Source organism: Manis javanica, chromosome 14 (assembly GCF_040802235.1).
Source record: "Manis javanica isolate MJ-LG chromosome 14, MJ_LKY, whole genome shotgun sequence".
Taxonomy (NCBI): Eukaryota; Metazoa; Chordata; class Mammalia; order Pholidota; family Manidae; genus Manis; species Manis javanica.
In genome coordinates this window covers 60,700,875-60,721,511 of record NC_133169.1, presented here as the reverse complement: position 1 = coordinate 60,721,511, position 20,637 = coordinate 60,700,875, and the positions used below count along the sequence as shown (strand labels likewise).

Here is a 20,637-nt window from a genome sequence, read left to right as displayed (position 1 = left end):
CTATTCTATGGTCTTCCAAAATTGGTGATTTCTGTTCTCTCAGGACAAGAACATCCTGTGATTCCTGTTTTGTTTTTTAAAATTGCAACAAGGTGGGGATTAAAAAGATACTGAAAGACAGATAATGGTCAGTGAATTTTGTCAGTTTAATCCCTATTGATTGCTAGGCCAAGTGCTGGTGGATCATTTCCTGTCTTCTTTCAGAGCCTTACTGAAGGTGGTCTCCAGACCATAAGTCGAGTCATTGGGCTAATGGGGCAACAGCCCAGGGTTTCTGTGTGTAATTGGGCAGCCAGCAGCCACTCACCACAGGGACAACCAGTTGGATGTGGTATTCGAGTATGGGGGCAGGGGAAATAGAAAGTGTTTGGAAAAACATGGCCTGATTTTTTTAAATTAAATTTCTTTCTTCAGCACGGGTGGTATGAGCTCTTAGTCTAATATTCATTGTGCCTTATATTAGGTACAAAGGAATAAATTACATCTTATTTTATTTTATTTTACCTTTTATTTAAAAATCTACTATTATTATGAAATGTTTCACATTTATAGATGAGTTGTAGAGGCTACAGTGGTGAGCATCTATATATCTACCTGTCATATGTATTAAATCTGAATATTTTTGCCATCTTCATGAAATATCTTTAAAGAAACAAAACGTTATAGTTAGAGATGAGGATGGTGGCATTGTGAACTTCCATCCTGCACAAATCTAAACCTCCATAAATGTTTAGCATATTTTTGTAGATTTTGAAACCGTATGTGATTATACCATAAGTGTCTTTCGGTAACTCACTTTTTCTTTGAACGTTATGCTCCTGAGGGCTCTCCATGTTAATTATATGCAGTACTAGTTTATCCATTTTAATAGCTGCAGCTTTTGTTGAAGATGCCACAGTTGATCCAGTTCGCCGATAATGGGGCATTGTATTTGTTTCTCAGCCTTTGCTCTTTCACACAGTGGTATGAAGAACATTCTTGTGCAGGTGTCCTTGTGCACGCATGCAAGTCAAGTTTCCTAGATATTCCAAATTGGTCTATAATGTATCTTTGCCTCAGCTGTGAATGAGAAGTCCTGTTGCCACATCTTCATCGATACTAAGTATTGTCTGACTTCTAAATGTTTGCCAATTTAATGGGTGTAAAATTATATCTTATTGCTGTTTTAATTTGCATTATACATATTGTATATCATTTGTGTGTGTATATTATATATATAGTATATATTGTAACTTTGGGGGCTGAACACTTTTTCAAAAGTTTATTGGCTATTCAAATTTTCTCTTCTATGAATAGCTGCCCATATTCTTTGCCCATTTAAAAAAATTAGGCCTTTAATCTTCTTTTCCCATCAATTTGTAGGAATGCTCTATGAATTCTGGATACAAATTCTTTCCTGATTGTGTGCTATCTCTCAATCTGAGGCTTGATTTTTGTTGCTGCTGTTGTTTGCAGAAACTTTTCATTATAATGTAATGAAATAGAACAATATGGGTTTTGCCTTGAGTCCTGCTTAAGAAATTCTTTCCTACAGATATTCTTTTACATTTTATCATAAAAATTTGTTGTTGATTTTTGTGTCTATCATGAGGTAGGGATCTAATTTTACTTTATTCCAAATGGATAAACAATAGTCCCAACACATTTATTGACTGGTTCATCCTTTCTTCTTGTAATGCCACTTCTGTCCTCAACACAGTATTATTTTGCTTAAGTATAAGATCTGTGATGGCAGAGACCTTTGTTGTTTTGTTCACTCAGGTATCCCCAGTGTCTGGGACAGTGCCTAACCTAACACACTAGCCATTTAAATTTATTGATGAATGAATGACAGTGTGAATGGTGTTTCATAAGCAAGCATGATATTTAAACACAGAGCCTTTCATCAGGGGATTTATGGGTATTCATTGTTCTCTCCTCTTTCTGAGAAGCAGTCCATGTCTCTGAAGGGTCACAGATACCTTATAATGCCTCATGTGAGAATAGTAACTACACATATCCCATTTTTTTAAAAAAGGAAAAGTTGGTACATTTCAGTAGTAGATATCACAGAACACATTATATAGGCCTTTAAAAATCAATCTTACATAATAATAATATTCAGGTGTAACTACGAGAGGGTAAAGGATGAAATTTGGTTTGTTATCTCAAGGTACTTTAAAAAAAATTGAAGTATCATTGGTACACAATCTTACATTGGTTTCAAGTATACAACACAGTGGTTCAACAGTTACCTACATTATTCAGTCACTCAGTGCAGTTGCTATCTGTCAACATAGGAAGATGTTACAGAATCATTGACTATATTCTCCATGCTGTACTACTATCCCCGTGACCAACTTGTATTATAATTGAGAACTTTTGTTCTCCTTTGGGTGGGGAAGGAGGAGGGAGATGTCAAGTGACTTTTACCCCCACCTCCTGTTTCTTTTCTAGGGGATATAATCAAGCATATTATTACAGCAGTTGTCTTGGAAGGAAGAGAAGAATAGGGTAATGAGTGTGTTCCATGACAGCAGTCACAATCCTATAGGAAATTGCTGTATCTTTCATGACATATCTGCCAATCCTTAATGACTTCATTCAGGTCTAAAATTGAAGGTTTTTTAAAGTTTAAACTCTATTTCCTGTGACTTGATAAAGGCTTCCTTTTTGATGTAAAATTGTAGAAAGAAAAAAAAGCAGTGATGGGTTCATATAATGCAATTCATGAGGGAAATCAGAAAGAGAGGTTTGGCATAAATACATTAAACGAAAACTTTAGTTTAGAAAGAGTTGCATTATTTGAACATTTCTACCATGTTCTACAATGATGTCTGAGAAATCAGCACCTCACAAGGAGCTGGGGTCTAACCTCTTAAGCATCACATTTTAAATGGCATTTTGGTGTTGGCCAATGCAATCCCTCCATTTCCCCTGGGTCCACATTGATGTACAGCCCTTCATGCACATTGTACCATGAAAGAAGGCACCTGGCTGTGCTGTGGCCAAACCTGATGGTGCCTTATTTGAGGGGCCACCTGTGGAAAGAGGACGGATAGGGAGTGAAGAGCCCTGGGCTCCCACCCTGTTCCCAGGCAATCTGACCCTGTCATGTGTTCACAGGTTTTAAGTCAATAATGAGCAGTTTGCCCATCCTTTGCAGCAAATGACATAATTTGATTCCCGTATCAATTTTCTGAGGCAGGAATCTTCACTTACAGGATGATGTAAGACTTGTGCTTAAGCCTTGCTTAAATCTTAGCCTTTCCAGTGGCCTCTGCAGGAAGGGTCAGGTGTCCCTCCTCTCTCCTAACTGCTCAGATGGTGCTACCTTAATACTCTTATTATGAGTCTTATAAATGTTTGTGCTTTATCTCCTCTGTTAGCTAACTGAGAGGTTTTTGAGAGTAAGTTGGTGTTACTCATTTTTTTATCCATGGGTTTCAGACAGTGTCTGAAGTATAAAAGGAGCAAAGTATATAAAATGAAATGAGGTAAAACCTTGCCTCAGTCTACCGAATCTTTCATCTGGGCTACCCCAAGGTTTCTTGTGATCCAAACTGGTGTTCTATGATGAATCAACTTCCTTTCAATTTGTATGTGTAGTTTTTCATTTTTCTTTCTATCTGCTTCAAAATTTTAAATGTTTATAGAAATGTGTAGAGTCTGTATATATTTAAGTTTTATAGAGTAACAATTTATTTAAGGCTCCTTTTAGCTCTAGCCTGGTCTGACTCATTGACTAAGAATGTCAGGGCAATTTATAGCACAAAAAACAAGTTGTTAAATTCCAAGTGATAATATCAAATGACACGGTGGAAATTGTAAATTTAGCAATATATCAGAACTTATAATCAGAGCTAAGACCCATCTGAACAACGTGAATTTTTATGACCATCTCTTGCACATGTCTTAGATCAGTTTTCCAAATACAAATGGTCCAGGGGTGAATTCTACTGTGAAGCTGGTTATCAAAATTGGTAGAGTTTGAGATCCCGACTCAGCAGCACTTTACTGAGTCATTCATTGTGATGGGCAAAAATAGTCCCATGGAGTAATGATTTTTTTTGTAGAGGGGCAGCTGGATTAGACGTATATCAGTATATAGGACACTGAAAGGGAAACAGTAAGTAGGATGACATTTAATTTCTCTCTCTCTTTTTTTTTTTTTTTGCTGATGTGATATTTTTGTTGATGGATTATATTTCTGGGGAGAAAGGAGGTTTCTAGATAAGTAGTACTATTCTTTCAAATTGAAAAATATGAAATGTGTAAAGAGTTCCTGGGGACTTGACTGAATAATCAGTTCTAGGAGCTTTGTCTGTCTGTAAGATCCACATTTGCTTCCCTGCAAGAGTGTATTGGTCCTTGGGGCCTACAGGAAGCAAATGTTGACAGCAGCACTTAAATCAGTGTGCCATTCTTTACTGCGGGCATTTTCGCCTTGTAGAGACATCACAGTCATGCTATCGTGCACTTTTTTCCCTCCTTGCAGATTACATTTTCCAGGTGAATAGAACTTGAAGCCCTCAGATGATATAGCATCCCTGTGAGAAATTATTTAGCTAGTACAGAGACCTATTTCCAAACAATTACCAAATAAAGCAGCCTTCAGAGCCTGCCATCATACCACTGTTACACTTCGTCAGGCTCGGCCATTCCATTGCCATTTCCTAGGCAGGAAGTGCATCATTTTAAGTGGCATGCCGTGGCCCCTTGTGTCAGACAGACTTTGGGTGTCAGGCCTGAAAAGGTCTTATTTCTATGTTGACAGTGACTCATCTTTCCTATGCCAAACTGCTTTTAATGAGGGAGTGTGAGTGGTTAATACGTGCTGTCTCCCCTTTCTTTCAGAATTTATGAAGCCAAGAACCCTGTAATAGTTTGCTTTGTGGGCACTCACTGAAATACATATTTTGGTAAGTGCTGACACATTTTTTTTAGAGGAATCAGCTGTCTCTTTTTTGCTTACCTAGCCATACTTTCATTTTTAATACTCTGATCACTCTTTCAAATGCCTCAGGGAAGTAAGTTGGTTCAGTGGAAACAGGGAGAGGAATGGATTTATAGAAATGTTTTCTGGGTTGTATTATTTATGAATTTATTGGTGGTATTATTATCTTCCCAATATATGGAGAGTGTCAATATTTTAACTGTCATTTTGATATTTTGTTCCAAGCAGCAAACTAAAAATCAGTTTTGTAAGGAAGGAATGCTTGAAAAAATATCTCCAAAATAGAACATTAGGGAGTCTAGCACTAATTCACTGATATTTATATTGCCACATCAATCATAAAGAAAAACCATAAAAACTTAGCTCATTTGATCAAAATTATATTTGCTTACTAGCCATTTCTTTTCTCTCAACATTCCTTGACAATTTACCAAATTAGTTACTTACTTAGATGAGATGAATGTTAATTTGGTCTCAAAGACGAGTCCTCACTAAGTGAATGAGGTACACCTCTTTGGTAATTCAGAGACACAGCTCATCAAGTTAGTAAACTGAGATGTTGCTTAATACTTGTGAAACTTTCTCAGGGTGGCAGACACTAGTGGGGCCCTTACTGTGAAGAAACTCTGCCATGTTCAGGAAAGACACAGTCAAACAAAAGGAAAACAATGAGAAGAAGTAGTCCTTCCGAGCAGCCTCATGTAAAATGTCAGCGTGTAGACATTTCATTTGATCCTCAAATGTTGTGAGGTAGTATTATTACCATTGTACAGATGATGAAATTGAGGCTCAACGTATGCAAATAATTGGCTGAAGAATAGGAAGAGAAAAAGCATGATTTCTGATACAGAGCCAACATCTGTACTCATTCTTTGCCACATCATGCTTCCAGAACGAATTCCGTACATGGACGGGTAGAACTGCCCTGCAAGAAGCATGGTATTTTACATTCAAAATTTGTTTCTGGTGATATTCTAGATGTCATTCCTTACTCCTCAAGATTTATGTTGAGGTTTCTGTGGGGAAGGAAAGGAGGAAGAAGCTTTTCAAAATGTTTTCTGGGATGTATTATTTATGAACCTATTTGTTGAATTTATTATCTTCCCAATGAGTGGAAAGCTTCAATATCTCAACTGTGTTTTGCATTTTCTTGAGAAAAAGACACTTGACACAATCTTCAATCTTAAACTAGGACCCTAGCCTTTGTTTAATATTCTCCTATAAAACAGTATTCAACCAAAACATGGCTGTGTTAGCCTTTTATTTGATGATACTAGTATGAGTTTCTCCAGTTTGTGAACTAATCTGGCACTTACTTTTGGTATGATTCCTCTGTATTTCATTGTTAATAACACTTGAAAGTCAAAAATCTTGAAAGTCCTTGATCTGTGGACTGCAGAATGGGTGTTATGTTAGAGGTATGAAAACAGCGTGAATCTCATTGTCCATTCCGAACCCCTGGGTGACCAGGTGCATTATCAGTATTTTGAAAGGAATTCTTATCTGAGGACTAGGTTTCAACAGTGGACTTAAAATGACCAGTAAACCGTGTTGTCAACAGATATGCAGTCATTCAGGCATTGTTCCATTTGTAGAGCACAGGCACAGTCTATTTCGCATAATTCTTAAAGTCTCCAGAATTTTTGGAATGGGAAATGAGCACTGGCTTCTAGTTAAATTACCAGCTCTCTAACAGGAGAGTCAGCCTATCCTTTGAAGCTTTGAAGCCAGGCATTGACTTCTCCTCTCTAGCTATGAAAGTCCTAGATGGCATCTTCTTCCTGTAGAAGGCTGTTTCATCTACACTGAGAATTTGTTATTTAGTGTGGCCACTTTCATGAATTATCTTAGCTAGATGTTCTAGATGACTTGATTTCTTTCCTTAAACCTCAAAACCAGCTTCTGCTACCTTCTGTCTTTTCTTCTGCAGCTTCCTTATCCCTCTCTGCCTTCATAGGATTAGCTGTTGGCCTGTCTCAATTTTTTATGTGTATTCTTCACTAAACATAGTCATTTCTAGCTTTTGATTTGAAGTGTGACTCTTCCTTCCACTTGAACACTTAGAAGCCTTTGTAGGCTTATTAGTTGGCCTAATTTCAATATTATTTTGCTACAAGAAATAGGGAGGCCCAAGGAGAGGGAAATGGGGACCAGCTAGTTGTTGGAGCAGTCAGAGCACATATGACATTTATTGATTTGTTTGCTGTTTTCTATGGGTGCAGTGCATGATGCCCCCAAACAATTCCAATAGTAACACCAAAGATCACTGATCACATCTCACCATAACAAATATAATAATAATGAAAACATTTGAAATATTGCAAGAATTACCAAAATGTGACATAGAGACACCAAGCAAATGCTATTAGAAAAATCATACTGATAGACTTGCTCCATGCAAGTGGGCCACAAAACCTATCTGTAAAAAAAATGCAGTATCTGTGAAGTGCAATAAGAAAGTGAAGCACAACAAAATGAGGTATGTCTGTACTATATAAGATACAATATATCTATCCACATATCTATCTTATATACATTATTGTACAATTTGCTTTTTTGACTTGTTAGTATGTATTAGAGATCTTCTCATGTTAGTGTGTGTGTGTGTTTCTTATCATTCTTTTGAAAAATTTACAAACATGGGTGTATCATAATTTAAACTTTCATTAATGTTTCCATTTTTTGATCACAAACAGCATTGCATTGAAAATCCTTGCAATAAACTCATTCCTTTATTCACTTCATATTTATTGAGTGATTACTAGGTGTGGCAAAAACTAACAAAAAACAAAACAAACAATAACAAAAATATATTGTTCCTGCCAGAATTGGGACCAGGATGAGATGAGTGAGGCACCTCATTAGGCACAAAATTTCAGGAGGCACCAAAAAAATCGTAGTAATCAAGATAAATATTTTAATGCAGTATTGGAAAAAATTAAAAATTCCATAATAAAATATGAAAAATTTAAACAAAGGAGAATCTGTATTTAGCTTACAGTCTAGTTAAGATATTAAATTATTGCAAAATTACTATTATTACTATTCGCAAGTGATAATGAAGGAAAGCAACAGGGTATTACAAGAGAGGTTCTTTTGCTAATTTAGACTTAGATGTTAGAGACTTGACTGCCACACTTTGGGTTTCCCAAGGAACAGAATCTGAGATTAGCATGTAGGGGATTTGCTAGGGCTTGTGCTTGGGGTTAGCATCTGGGAGGGAAGGAAAAGGAGCAGGATGTAGCAGAGTGAGAGGTCGAGCTGCAATGCTGTCTCAATGCAAGCCCAGGTGATCCTCTGGGGAGTTTGGGTGTGTGCGATGACTCCTCATCTACTAAGTTAGGACAGGAGGTCTGGGCTTTTAAGTCCTCACATCAATAAGTCACTTGGTATGGATTGCCCTTGGACTGGGGTGTTCCTTTGGACCGGGTGGCTCTCTTCAGTTAAGACGATTTCAGTTAAGGCTGTTCTACAGTGGACCGCCAGCTGCTGTCTGCACTCCTGACAGCTGGGGTAATACAGCCCTCCTTCTCAAAGGGAAGCTTGAGTGACACAGTGGAGAGATGACAGCACCCACTACAGAAATTATTTCCCACAGGAAGTGAGGCCTGCAGAAGAAATAATAATATGAGATTCATTGGACAAATATTTGCAAAACTCCTGTTATATGGTAGGCACTGTTTTAAGTTCTGGGAAATGCAGCAGAGAGTGAAGTTTTTTTTTTAATTGAAGACTTATGAGGTGTCACATCCTGTGTTAAGCCCTGCACATGAATTAGTGGATTCTTTCATCCCAGTGAACTTGTAAACTAGGTCCTTTATTCCCATTTTACAGGTGAGAAAACTAAGGTCAGAGATTTTGAAGGATTCCCAGGGTCCCACAGCTAACAAGAGTTGGAAGTAGGACTTGAAGCTAAGTTTTCATACTACAGAGTCCTCAATTTAATATTGCTCTGTGATTGTGTGCATGATAGACTATTTCAGTATTACAGATTCCTAGAAGTACAATTGCTGGGTTAAAGTGCATACGCATTTTCAAATGCTGGTAATACTACCAAACTGATCTTCAAACAGCATCAATTTAGATGTTCACACAGGGTCTGTGGAAATGCCCATTTACTCACACACCTGCCAAGTGTGGATATTAGTAATTCTTTTAAAACTAATGGGTGAAAATGGAATGTAACTGTTACTTTAATTTGATTCCTCAGCTAATTAGTAAGGTTAAGCTTTTTTCATGTTTATTGGAAACTTTAAATGTTTTTTCCTGTGAATTGCCAATTTTTAAGTTTTGCACACTTTTATTGAGTTATCCTATTCTCAGTAGTTTATAGAAGTTCCTTACTTATATAAATGTTACAAATAAATAAATGTTACTCAGTGTCTTTCTTGTCTTTTAAATTCATCTATCCACCTTTCACTACCTAAGTTTTCATAAAAAATTAAGTAGTCAAAGCTGTCTGTCTTTCTTATAAGTTTTCTATTTTTTATGTCTTGCTTAGGAAAGCATTTTCTCCCACAAGAATATTAAAATTATTTTATATTTTCATATATAAAAATTCATGTTATATGAATTCATAATATAATGTATTAATTATAAATATTTATAACATATTTTGTAAATATATATTTATATAAACATTATATATTTCATATTACACATTAATATATATGTATTAATTACCTATTAATATATATGTAATTCATAGTTAAATGATCTATTTGGAATTTATTTTCATGAATGATGTAGGATAGAAATTAAGCTTAATTCTTTTTCAAATGGATAGCTAAAACTTTCACTGATTTTAAATGCCATTATATATTATATATACCATTATTTATTATATTTCATTCATACTCCCATTAATACTAGCTCTATCTAAACTCTATTTAGTTCCATTGTTTTCCTATTCTAGAGCCAATTTCATACTGTTTTAATCACTGTAATATTGCCATTATTATAGTATGTGGTAGGGCAAGTCTTCCTATTGCTCTTCTTGATAAACTTTAGGGTTGATGTATCAAGCCCTGTAAAATGTCCTATTAGTATTTTGATGGGGGTTGCCATGAACTGTAGATTAATTTGAATGAAAGTCAACACCTTTATAAGGTTGAGACTTGAAATCTAAAACATGGTTACCAATTTATCCCATTTTTATTTCATGTCCTTCCATAAAATGTTACAGATTTCCTGATACACTTTATAGTTTTCTTCACATTCAGTGTTCTGCCATGTGTACCATTCAGAGTTAAATTGTGGTACAATATTTGACGGTCTTGTGAGTTAGTACCTTTGTGCTAACATCTTTGAGTTACTGATGGCTTAGGCATAAAAAAAAGCAAACGCTTAAATGGACTTCACTATATTCTAGGCTTAGTACATTACATATATTAAAAATGTTTAATCCTCGAACCAACTCAAGAAGGTGGATGCCATTATTAACTGCCTATTATAGGTAGAAACTGAGGCACAGATTGGTGACTAGACCATGAATGTAACAGATCTAGGAGGAAGGGGAACCTTTGTAAAACATGCTAAAACTCCCTCCACAGTCTTCAACCACTGTGCTGCTGCTACTCTGTACCTCCTTCATGTATGTATCTATCCACTCAATCCTTTCATTACTTTTTTCAAAATTGTTTATCTTAGATTAACTAGGCAGAGATTACATCATCTGCTAATCATAGGTTTTTAAATTCAGTCCAAATATTTCTTCTGCTTATGTCATTTGTTTTTGGTGTTGCTTCAGGGCATGGCACTTGCTGACCTGCGTCATCCGGGACACTTACAGCCCCCACCCACCCCCTGCCCTTCTCTGAATCTCTCCTCATCCTTTTTAGCTCACCTCACACTTTACTTCCTCAGAAAGGCTTTGCTTCGTTATCATGAAGGCTGCAGCCCTGCGCTTCATCATCCCCACTCTCACCCTGTTAATCTCCTAACTTTGTTTCCCTTGGGGTACTTATTACTTAGCATAATGATTCTGTATGTCATACATGCTATTATTATTCCCATGATGAATCCCACTTCTTATTTTTTTTATATTGTTAGATTCAACTGATGAAGCTTTTTAAAATATTTGTTTCTATGTTCAAGAGGGGAGGTACTGTAGAGTTGTCCTTTCTTTTAATATTTTTGTTTGGTTTTAGTGATAGAGTATTGCTGGACTCATAGAATGAGTTGGAAAGTGTTACTTCTTATGTTTTCTGTAAGAGTTTGCAAAAACTTGATGTTATTTCTTCTTTAGAAGTTTGGTAAAATGCATCAATGAAACCATCTAGCCCTGGAACTTCCTTTGTGAGAGGTTCTAAACTACAAATTAACTTTTAAAAGAATTAGATATAGGGCTGTTTGAGTTATCTATTTTTTTTGAGTGAGCTTTCATAAATTTTGTTTTTCAATGAATTTGTCCATTTCATCTAGGTTTTCAAACTTAGTGACATGAAGTTCTTCATAATATTTCTTTATTACCTTTTCAAGGTCTGTACTTATGTCCTCTCTTTATCTGCTATTGGCAATTTTTTGCTTTCTCTTATTTTTCCTGATAAGTCTGGCTAAAGGTTTAATTTTGAGAAATGGCTCTTTGTTTCATACACTTTTCTCTATTATTTTTTTCTGTTTTATATTTCACTGATTTTGCTTTTATTTTTGCAATTTCCCTTTTCCTGCTTACTTTGTGTTTGATTTATTCTTTTTTTATTTTCTTAATGTAGACACTCAGGTTACATTCTTTATTTTTAATAAAGGTATTTTTATCTATAAACTACATTTTCAGCACTGCTTCAGTTTTGGCATACAAATTTTGATATGTTATGTTTTATTTTCATTCAGTTAAAGATAATTTCCAGTTTCTTTTGTGATTTCTTCTTTGACTCATGCTTTATTTAACAATGCATCATTATTATATTTCCCACTATTTGGGGATTTCTTATTAATTTCTAATATAATTCCATATTGTCAGAAAACACACTTTGTATAACTTGAATCCTTTTAAATTTGAGACATGTATTGTGGCCTAGAATATGGTAGGTGTCTTAATAAATATTCTGTTTGTAACCCAATAAAATGTGTATTCTTCTGTTAATAGGTATACTATTCCTTAAATATGTTAGTTTTAGTTTATTGATAGTAGCATTTAAGTCTCCTATGTCCTTACTGATTTTCTGTCTTTTATTAATTATTGAAAAAAAAGTATTGAAATATCTGACTATAGTTGTGGATTTTTCTATTTCTCTTTTCAATTCTTTGGGTGTTTATTTCATGTATTTTGAATCTCTGTTATCAGGGGAATAAAATTAAGGATTGTTCTTCCTCTTGATTTTTGTCTGTCATTTTGAAATGAATGATCTTATTTTTTATCTCTGTTAATATCCTTTGCTCTGAAATTTATTTTGTCTAATATTAATATACTACTCCAGTTTTGTTTTTTAACAGTACAAGTTTGATATATTTATTTCCATTTTTTCACTTTTAATCTCTTTGAAATTTTATTTAAAGTCATTTCCTGTAGACAGTATATAATTGACTGGCCTTTGTGCTTCAGTTTGAATAATTAATAATGTCATGCTTTCAAGTTCACTGATCTTTTCTCTTATAGAGTCTAAACTGCTGGTAATCCTATCTACTGGATTTTTCATTTCTGATATACTTTTTCCTATATATTTTATAGCCATTTTATATATTCCATTTTTCTTCTCAAACTTTCTTATATTCTAAATCTTTGAACATGTGTATTCTAGCTGTTTTAAAATTCTTGTCTGATAATTCTATAATGTCTGCTACTTTTTCTTCAATTTCTATTGAATGCCTTTTTTCCTGGTTATTTGTCAGATTTTTCTGCTTCACATGTACAGTAATTGTTTTATTGGATGTTGGACATTTTGTTGAGGATCTTAGTTTCTTGTTTTCCTTTAAAAAGTGTGGAATTTGTTTGCCTCTTGATCTTTTCCAGGCTTACTAAGTTTTGATACAATGGGCCTCATAGCTATTTCAAGTATAACCCTTCTGGGATCTTTTCTCAATATGATGGGCTCTCAATGAGGTCTCTTCACTATGACATACCAGAAGTGGACATCTCTCAGCTCCTTGTGAATCTGGGGATTGTTAGATTAGAACTCTCCTGTAGTTCTTTGTTGCCTGGTTTTGTAGAGATTCACATTACTCCTTAAGTGTGATTTGCTTGGATTTCCACTCTGAATTATGGTCCAGAAAGTGCCTGAAGGCAGCAAGACCAAGTGACCATAGTTGTTACCTCAGTTTTTTCCCTGTCTTTGGGGATCATAATCATATGCTGTCTGGTACCCAATATCTGGAAAAGGTTACTTCTTGTAATGAATACAGTTTTCTATTTATTTATGGTGGGGAGAGCAGGTCTAGTACCAGTTAGTCCTTCATTACAGAAATAGAAATTTTCTTCCTAATTTTTAATTCTGTTAATGCACCCAATTTCATTGCTAATAATTACACTGATATTTGAAATCTTACTTTTTGTGATATGTTAATATGTTTAATACATTTTTGGATAACTTTGCTAATACTTTTCAAAATTTATGCCCTCACATTTTTTTGAGTTACAGTCAATAACTACACAAAACTACAGCACAGTGAATTTTGACATGTATATATACACTCACTTAATTAAGTATATATACACTTCTTTTTCTTCTTCATCTATTTCATCTACTTCCTTCCCCTATGGCAACTACCAGTCTGTTCTTTGAATTTTACTAATATTTTAATTAGGATATTTGTATTTGCATGCACAAGGAAGTTGGTTTAGAGTATTTTTAATCCTATTTTTCTTTGACTTTAATATCAATTCTGGTCATTTGTAAATTTATTTATGACATTTAAAATTTTTATACATGCTCTGGAATATATAAGCATAGAACTTATACATTGTGTCATGAGTTTCCCATGAAAATATCCACATCAGATGCCTTTTTTTTAGGATGTAGAGGGAGGGGTTTGATATTTTAGACTGCCTTTCAAATATCTCACATTATTACTTATATATTTAGGTTTTCTATCTCTTCCTTTTAAATTTTTATTTTGCTAAATTTGTTTTTATTTAATCTGTGTTTTAAAATTTCATTATATATACTTATGTCCCTAATTTCCTTTTTATTTAGGAAATTTTCACTACTTCTTGCATATGATTCTTTCTCATTTCTAACATTTAAAACATTTAACTCTTTTTTCTTTCTTGCATTTGCCAAACGTTTGCCTGTTTGTCTCTTCAAATAATACATTTGATATTTTCACAAGAAGTGTTTTCAGTGAAGTTTAGGAAAATGAGAAGGCTAAAAAAAAGAAGAAACATAATGTGGAGAGAAGGGCAACACATGAAATACACGCAAGAATGGGAGGTTATGTGGGATAGTGAGATTGGAGAAAGGAGTGGGGGTAAAGCATTTTGAGAAAGGGTAGGCAAGAGATTCTGGGTTGAAATAGTAGGTTACGAGAAATGATGCAATGTTTATAAGCTTCAGAGACAAGTAGTGGAACCGGACTTTGGAGAAAATTATTTAAGCAGCTTTCAGGGTATATTGGCCTGTACAGATATTGACGACAAAGATGTCTTCTTGATGTGGTGTTGCAGGAGGTCAGATGAGAACACAGGCTGATGTAGATAAATTGTTTTGAAAATAGAAAAACAAACTCAAAATACATTACTGAGGAGCATCTGTATATACTGACTCTGAATATATGTGTGTGGTTTTAGTGGTGGGGAAAGGGAAATTTATAAAAGGAGCACACTGCAAAGTGGTAAGATTTTGAGAACTGAAAAACAGTGTAATTAATATTGATGAAAAAACTGGGTAGAGGTGCCTAATGGGGGGTGTGAGGGGCTCATATGAGAAGGCTCAAGATGCATAGTCTACATGAGATATGAAAGTGCAGAAGTTCTACAGATATTCTAGATACATGAAAAAAACACTAGGCCATGACCAGGGTCACCAAGGACCTCAAGGCTCTGAAGTCTAAGCTTCAGAAAGCACTTTTGGGGGATAGTTTCTTTTTTCCTTTGCTTCTTTTAACCCTGAAGTTAGAGTGAGTCCTCATGTATGCAGCTGACTTTTACCATGTGAGCAGGAGCAAGGTCAGGTATATTAATCTTTTTTAAGAATACAGAGGATTACAGAAGCCTTCACTGGAGATATTTGGGAATAAAAGAGATTTTTATAGTGGAAACAAGAGGCAAGAGAATACATGATGTCGTTCTTGAATTCCTTTTTGGCTTTTGATGATTAATGGGAACGCTCAGTTTTAAAAGGTGGTTGTCATGCTATGCTGGTCCTTTCTTGTATTGGCTGCACTTGCTCCTGCAAGGAAGGCCAGAGACTATCACTGAAGCAGCTGTAAACAGAAGCACTAAGGACCAGACCGAAATTGTACCATAATAATATTGTGACCTTTCTGTTTTAGATCTACTAATAGCTGTTGTTTTAAAACACAGCATTTAACAGCAGCTGTTTTCCAAATAATGTAGCATGTTTTCCCCTACCCTGATGGCTTATGCAAAGAGCTATTTTCCCAAGTTACCCATGGATGTTGGAAATAATTTCTGCATTTCCCCTGACTTGTATTCTGGTTGTCAAAAAGTCAAAACACAAACACTAGCTGAACAGACTCACTTACATCTCAACATGGTAATTGTCATATCACTCAGTAGGAGGAAAACCAAAAAAAATATACGTATATAGTCACACAAGGAGTTATTATTATGCATATGCATTTTTAATGTCTGATTCTCTGTATAACCTTAAATTACAATGCAGGTTAAATTTCCCTTGCTGATTTATAAGCATAATGCAAACTCTAGACACAGTTAATGATATTGCAATATAAAACTGTTCTGTTGCAAACTAAAGACCTTGCTTAGCACTGCAAAAGCTCTGGGTTCATTTCAATGTGATCATTGAGGCACTATGCAGAGATTATGCATTTATTGTACTTTTTTCATGAATACATGAATGAATAATAAGTTCAACAAACAAGAGTTTCCTACTGGGAATGTCAAACAAATCATTCTGCGAAGTGCTCTGAATTTCAATCAATCACTCTCCACAGCACTTGTCCCGCTGGGGTCTCCAGCTTCAGCAGAGTCAGCACTTGGAAAACCCACAAACAGTCTTGGTAGGAGACACAGGGTCCATGAGTGTGGAAGACAAGGCACCATTAGGCGGTCCTGTGCTGCTTGCCCTTGCAGGGCTTCCTTGCCCAGGTCCCTCCTGGTTGTTTCTGCATTGGTGGAGAGACATAGGGCGTTGGTGAATCATCCTGTAGTCTTGCTTCAGCTACACCCCTGCTGTTACCCATACAGTGGAATCCAGAAGCTTCGGAGGATGGCTCAAGTGAGGGAACATGTCCACAAGGTGAATAGACAGGACAGAGCAACACCAGGGAACAGACTGCCCAGTCCTGACATCGTGAAGACTTGGATGAATGGTGAGATTGGGTCGCTGAGTGTGAAGACAATTATGTGAGGTTGGTTCAGAGAACATGGAGTCTTTATTTTAGGAAGTATCACTTCAGGTTCTGAAGTTGGATTTGGGTGCCTTTGTCTTGGGGAACCCTTATTTTCATCTTAGGTCATTGCTGCTGTTATGGGGCCTTTATTTGCCAGTGTACCAAGGAAGCTTGCTATCCGTCACCTACCAAGTAATGAATATTAGCTACCCCCTTAGCTACTCCCCTGACCCAGCCAATTAAATGTTACTTAACCATAAAATTGCTTATGTTTTATTTATAGCCTCTGAAATAATCTTATTCTTACTAACTCTTATAAGACCCTTCTGGCCATAGAACCCATCCCATATCTGTTGTAGATAAGATGCTGCTTGTAGGTTTTCACAGTGCGTCGAGTGCCAAGCACAGTGATTTCTTAATAAAAAAGTTGATTCCCTTCCTCTCTTTGTGTTCTTTTATATTCACCCCAAAAGCAAATACCAGCAGTTACAAATTTATCGAAGTTCTGTTGCAAAGGTGCATTTCCCACAAAGAATCTGCTATGAATAAATAACATGAGTCATAGCATTTTCTGCAGAGGAAAGTGACTGGATAAATTGTGACAAGCATTTCAACCTCCAGGGCAGGCCCTGGAGTATTTGTGTGGGATTGAGGAGTATTTCCAATAGAAATAGGCTCTACAATGGGCAGATTGTTCTGATTGGCTGTGTGATGTAAAATAAATGACATCACCATTGTGAGCCTCAGTGTTGTCATCTATAAAATGCATAAGGTGAACAGATTTGCTCCAAGGCCCCTTATGATGATATAGCGCAGTTGTACAGCCCAGACTTTGGCGCCTAATTGTTTGAGGTTCAAATTGTTGAAAATGTCACTTAACCTCTCTGCGCCCCAGAGTCCTCACCGTGGAGAGGCTGTAAGGACCAAATGAGTTGGTCTGTATAAAGTCTCTGCCCCTCCTAGAGGAAGTTCTATAAGTGAAAGCTCTTATTGTTCTGATCCTGACTTCCTTGGCTTTAATAATAATAACACAATAGTATCTATTGTTTATTAAGTCATTTAAATGCTGCTACTATAAATGGGCTAAATATTATTTACCTTATCTTGTGAAAATATCATAACAAACCTCCCGTGAGTATACCCTAAGTATTTCCATTTTACAAATGAGGAAAATGAGGCTGGATGATAAGCTGGGTACCAAGGTCCCAGCATTAGTTAGGAAGAGAACAGAACAGGACCCCCAAGTCCAGCTCTGCAAACCCACTCTCCTTCCAATGCTGATTCTGGCTCTCCCCTCTCTCTTGCACTCTTTGGAGCCAGATCAGTCCCCCAAGTTTGCTGGAAGACAAAGGCAGGAGTGAGGAGGAAGTCTTTGCTGCCTCTGTTTAGCTTGAGGTCAGCCTCTGAAAAATCCTCTCTGTTGAACTGATTTCCACCAGGTTCACTGCTGACCTCGGCACTTTGTTTCACATTTCGTCAGTTTCTATATAAACAAGCTTAAAGCTACTTTCTCCTTCCATGCTAATCTGTAACGACTCTTGCTTCTGAATTAATTGCAGGTTCAGTGTGCTGGTATTACTGCTTGGCTGTCTGTCCCCCAGTTGTCTTCATGGTACTGTTAGATTTTCAATTTGCTGTTCTTCTCTATGCCTTCCACCTCACTGTCACTGTTCCTTCTCAGGAATAAAAGGCAGAAGCTGCTAATTCTGGCTCACAGTGAACCCTCAATTTCTCTGGTTCCAATTCCTCTCCTCTCTCCCTCTTTTTCATTGTCTGTGTATGTGAGGGAGAGAGAGAGAGGCTGCAGTATTATTTTTTTTATATCACCCACCAGAAATAAATCCAATGCTTGTGACAAAATACCCATTTCTTACCTAGGAGTTTAAGCAGGGCCAGAATGCTGATATGAGAGAGAAAGCTGGGGCCTATTTCTCTAAGTCCACTTAAACCAGTTATTTCCACCAAGTCTTTGAAGTCAGAATTTGATGTCCTGGGTGAGTTGCCTCACATTCTCTGAGGACAGAGTCCAGTGCTGCTTCAACCGGAGGAAAGCTTACTTAGGTAGTTGATTTACAAAGGCAGACACACTCAATTACTGATTATAGTGCTAAATTTAAATAAAATTCTGCATTTAATGCTTAGTCATTTGATCCTCTGATCCTCTGCAATACTTGTAATGATTGACCATAAGATTGTGAATAGGGAAGCGGTTAGCAGCTATAAAGAATTTCAGATGATCTAAACTGGGTTTACCTCTGAATCTCTCAATCAAACAGGCAAAGGATTCTAATATTCTACTCTCCTGTCTTCGCTACACAGGGAGAAATCCATTTCTGCACCAGAGCTTGGAACAGATTCTTATCTCATTTTGCAGTTCTCTCTCCCATTTTTCCTTTAGTAATTGATATTCAGTGAGATCCATATATGTTTAATATTGATATTAAGATCAAATATTTGGGGTGCTAATAGACAGGGCACTTTCTTGGGAAGTGGGGGTTTGGGGCATTTTGAATGGATTCTATCATCTATAAAGAGAGGAAAACGTCTTAACACTTTGTGACCCCACACAAATGTAAAGGTGAGACATATTGTGATTATTATCCCTTAAGTCTAGAAATTATAAAACAGGGCATTATCAAACAGAATATAGGTACAAGAAAACCTTTCTGTAGCTCTCTTTATGGCATGTGCTTTTGTTCTGTTGCACTTTGTTGAGAAGTAACTTGTCTTAAAGGTCCAAAATAATCCCCACAATTTCACTTCTTAATGTGCTTTCTGAAGTGCCTGTGCACATATACTATCAGAAGTCTTTCCTTCTATATTGATAGCCTTCAAAATGTCAGCACATTCCATTCTGATACTCAGGCTTTACTAGCTTGTCCTTAACCTGTCATCTTGTCTGAGGAAGAGATCCTCATTCCTTCCTGTCTATTGGTGTCACCACTTAAGTATCCTTGGGCTTCTTGAACCCAGCATCCTCAAAATAAAATTCATTATTTCTTTCCTTTCCTTGCTTTAAGACCCACTCTTCCTACCATGTCCTCTCGCTCACTTAACAGCCTCATCATTTTATTCGGTTGCTACTAGAAATCTCTCCTAGAAACTTTGGAGCTATATATACAACTCTCTTTGCTTCTCCTCAGTACCACCCCATCCCCCACTTCCTTGAGTTTTGGAGTCCTACCAGTTGTATCTGTGCCATTTCTACCACTTCAGGTTTTTAGCATCTCTTTACCAGAGAATTCCTAACTGGATACCCGGTATTCAGCCTCTTCTTTCTTAAATACATCCTTCCAATCAATGCCAGACAAATAGTTCTAGAATTCAGTTCTTATGTCCTTCCCATTCCCTAACACTTGTGATGACTCCCCCTTGCCTGAGACCAAACTTTTAGGCAAAGCATACAACTCCCCCGATGCCTGGGTATCTTTCCAGCATACCCACTATATACCCTATACTGCATAGAGCAAACTGCTTATTGTTCTGTAAAATTACCATGAAATTTTATGTATCTGTGCTAATTTTGCCTAAAATGCTCTTTCACTTATGCATAGGGAACTGAAGCAAAGAGACCCTGTCTGTTTTGTCCAGTGTTAAATCCCAAGAACCTTGCACAACGTTGGGCACAGAATGAACACAGAAGAGGTAAGCTGACTTACCCAAGAACACACAGATCCTGGCAAGAAAGACCTTGTGTTTGGATCTGTTGACTCTCACTCAGCCTTGTATTTTCTGTTCCAAATATTTGAAGATTTGGGGATTTGAGAAAACATGTTTCCCAACTGGTGTCAAGGAGATCCATTGCCTTTTACTTGTTTAGCCCTGAGGCCTTATACAATATATATCAAATGCAAGTTAACATTTTCCATGGGCTACAGGAAAAAAATACAGGTAATACATTGGGTTTGATTCTTCTCTTTGGTTCTAACATCATAAACGTAACTACATCAGTGCTTCTCAAAATTTAATGTCCATACAAATCACATGGGGATCTTGTTAAAAAATGGATTCTGCTTCAAGAGGTCCAGTGGCATCCAAAAGTCTGCACCTCCAACATGTTTCCAGATGATGGCCACTATGCTGATCCCTGGACACATTTCGGGTAGCAAGGAACTAGACAATTACATACAGACCACTCAGGTTAACTAGTATTCTTCTCTCTCACCAAGAAATTTGGTAAATTTAAAATATTCTTTTCTCTAGGTCCCATGATAGTCTATAGAAATAAA

General features: G+C 36.4%; 1 long non-coding RNA gene across 2 annotated transcripts in view; it reads left to right on the top strand.

The window, feature by feature from the left end:
• Positions 1–20,637, top strand: part of LOC118969994 (uncharacterized) — a 74,615-nt gene that overhangs the window by 20,638 nt on the left and 33,340 nt on the right. For both annotated transcript variants that reach the window (XR_012125065.1, XR_012125064.1), the window contains exons 2-4: positions 4,837–4,901; positions 16,263–16,387; positions 19,963–20,053. This is a non-coding gene — a long non-coding RNA (uncharacterized lncRNA). The remainder of the gene's footprint in view (positions 1–4,836; positions 4,902–16,262; positions 16,388–19,962; positions 20,054–20,637) is intronic.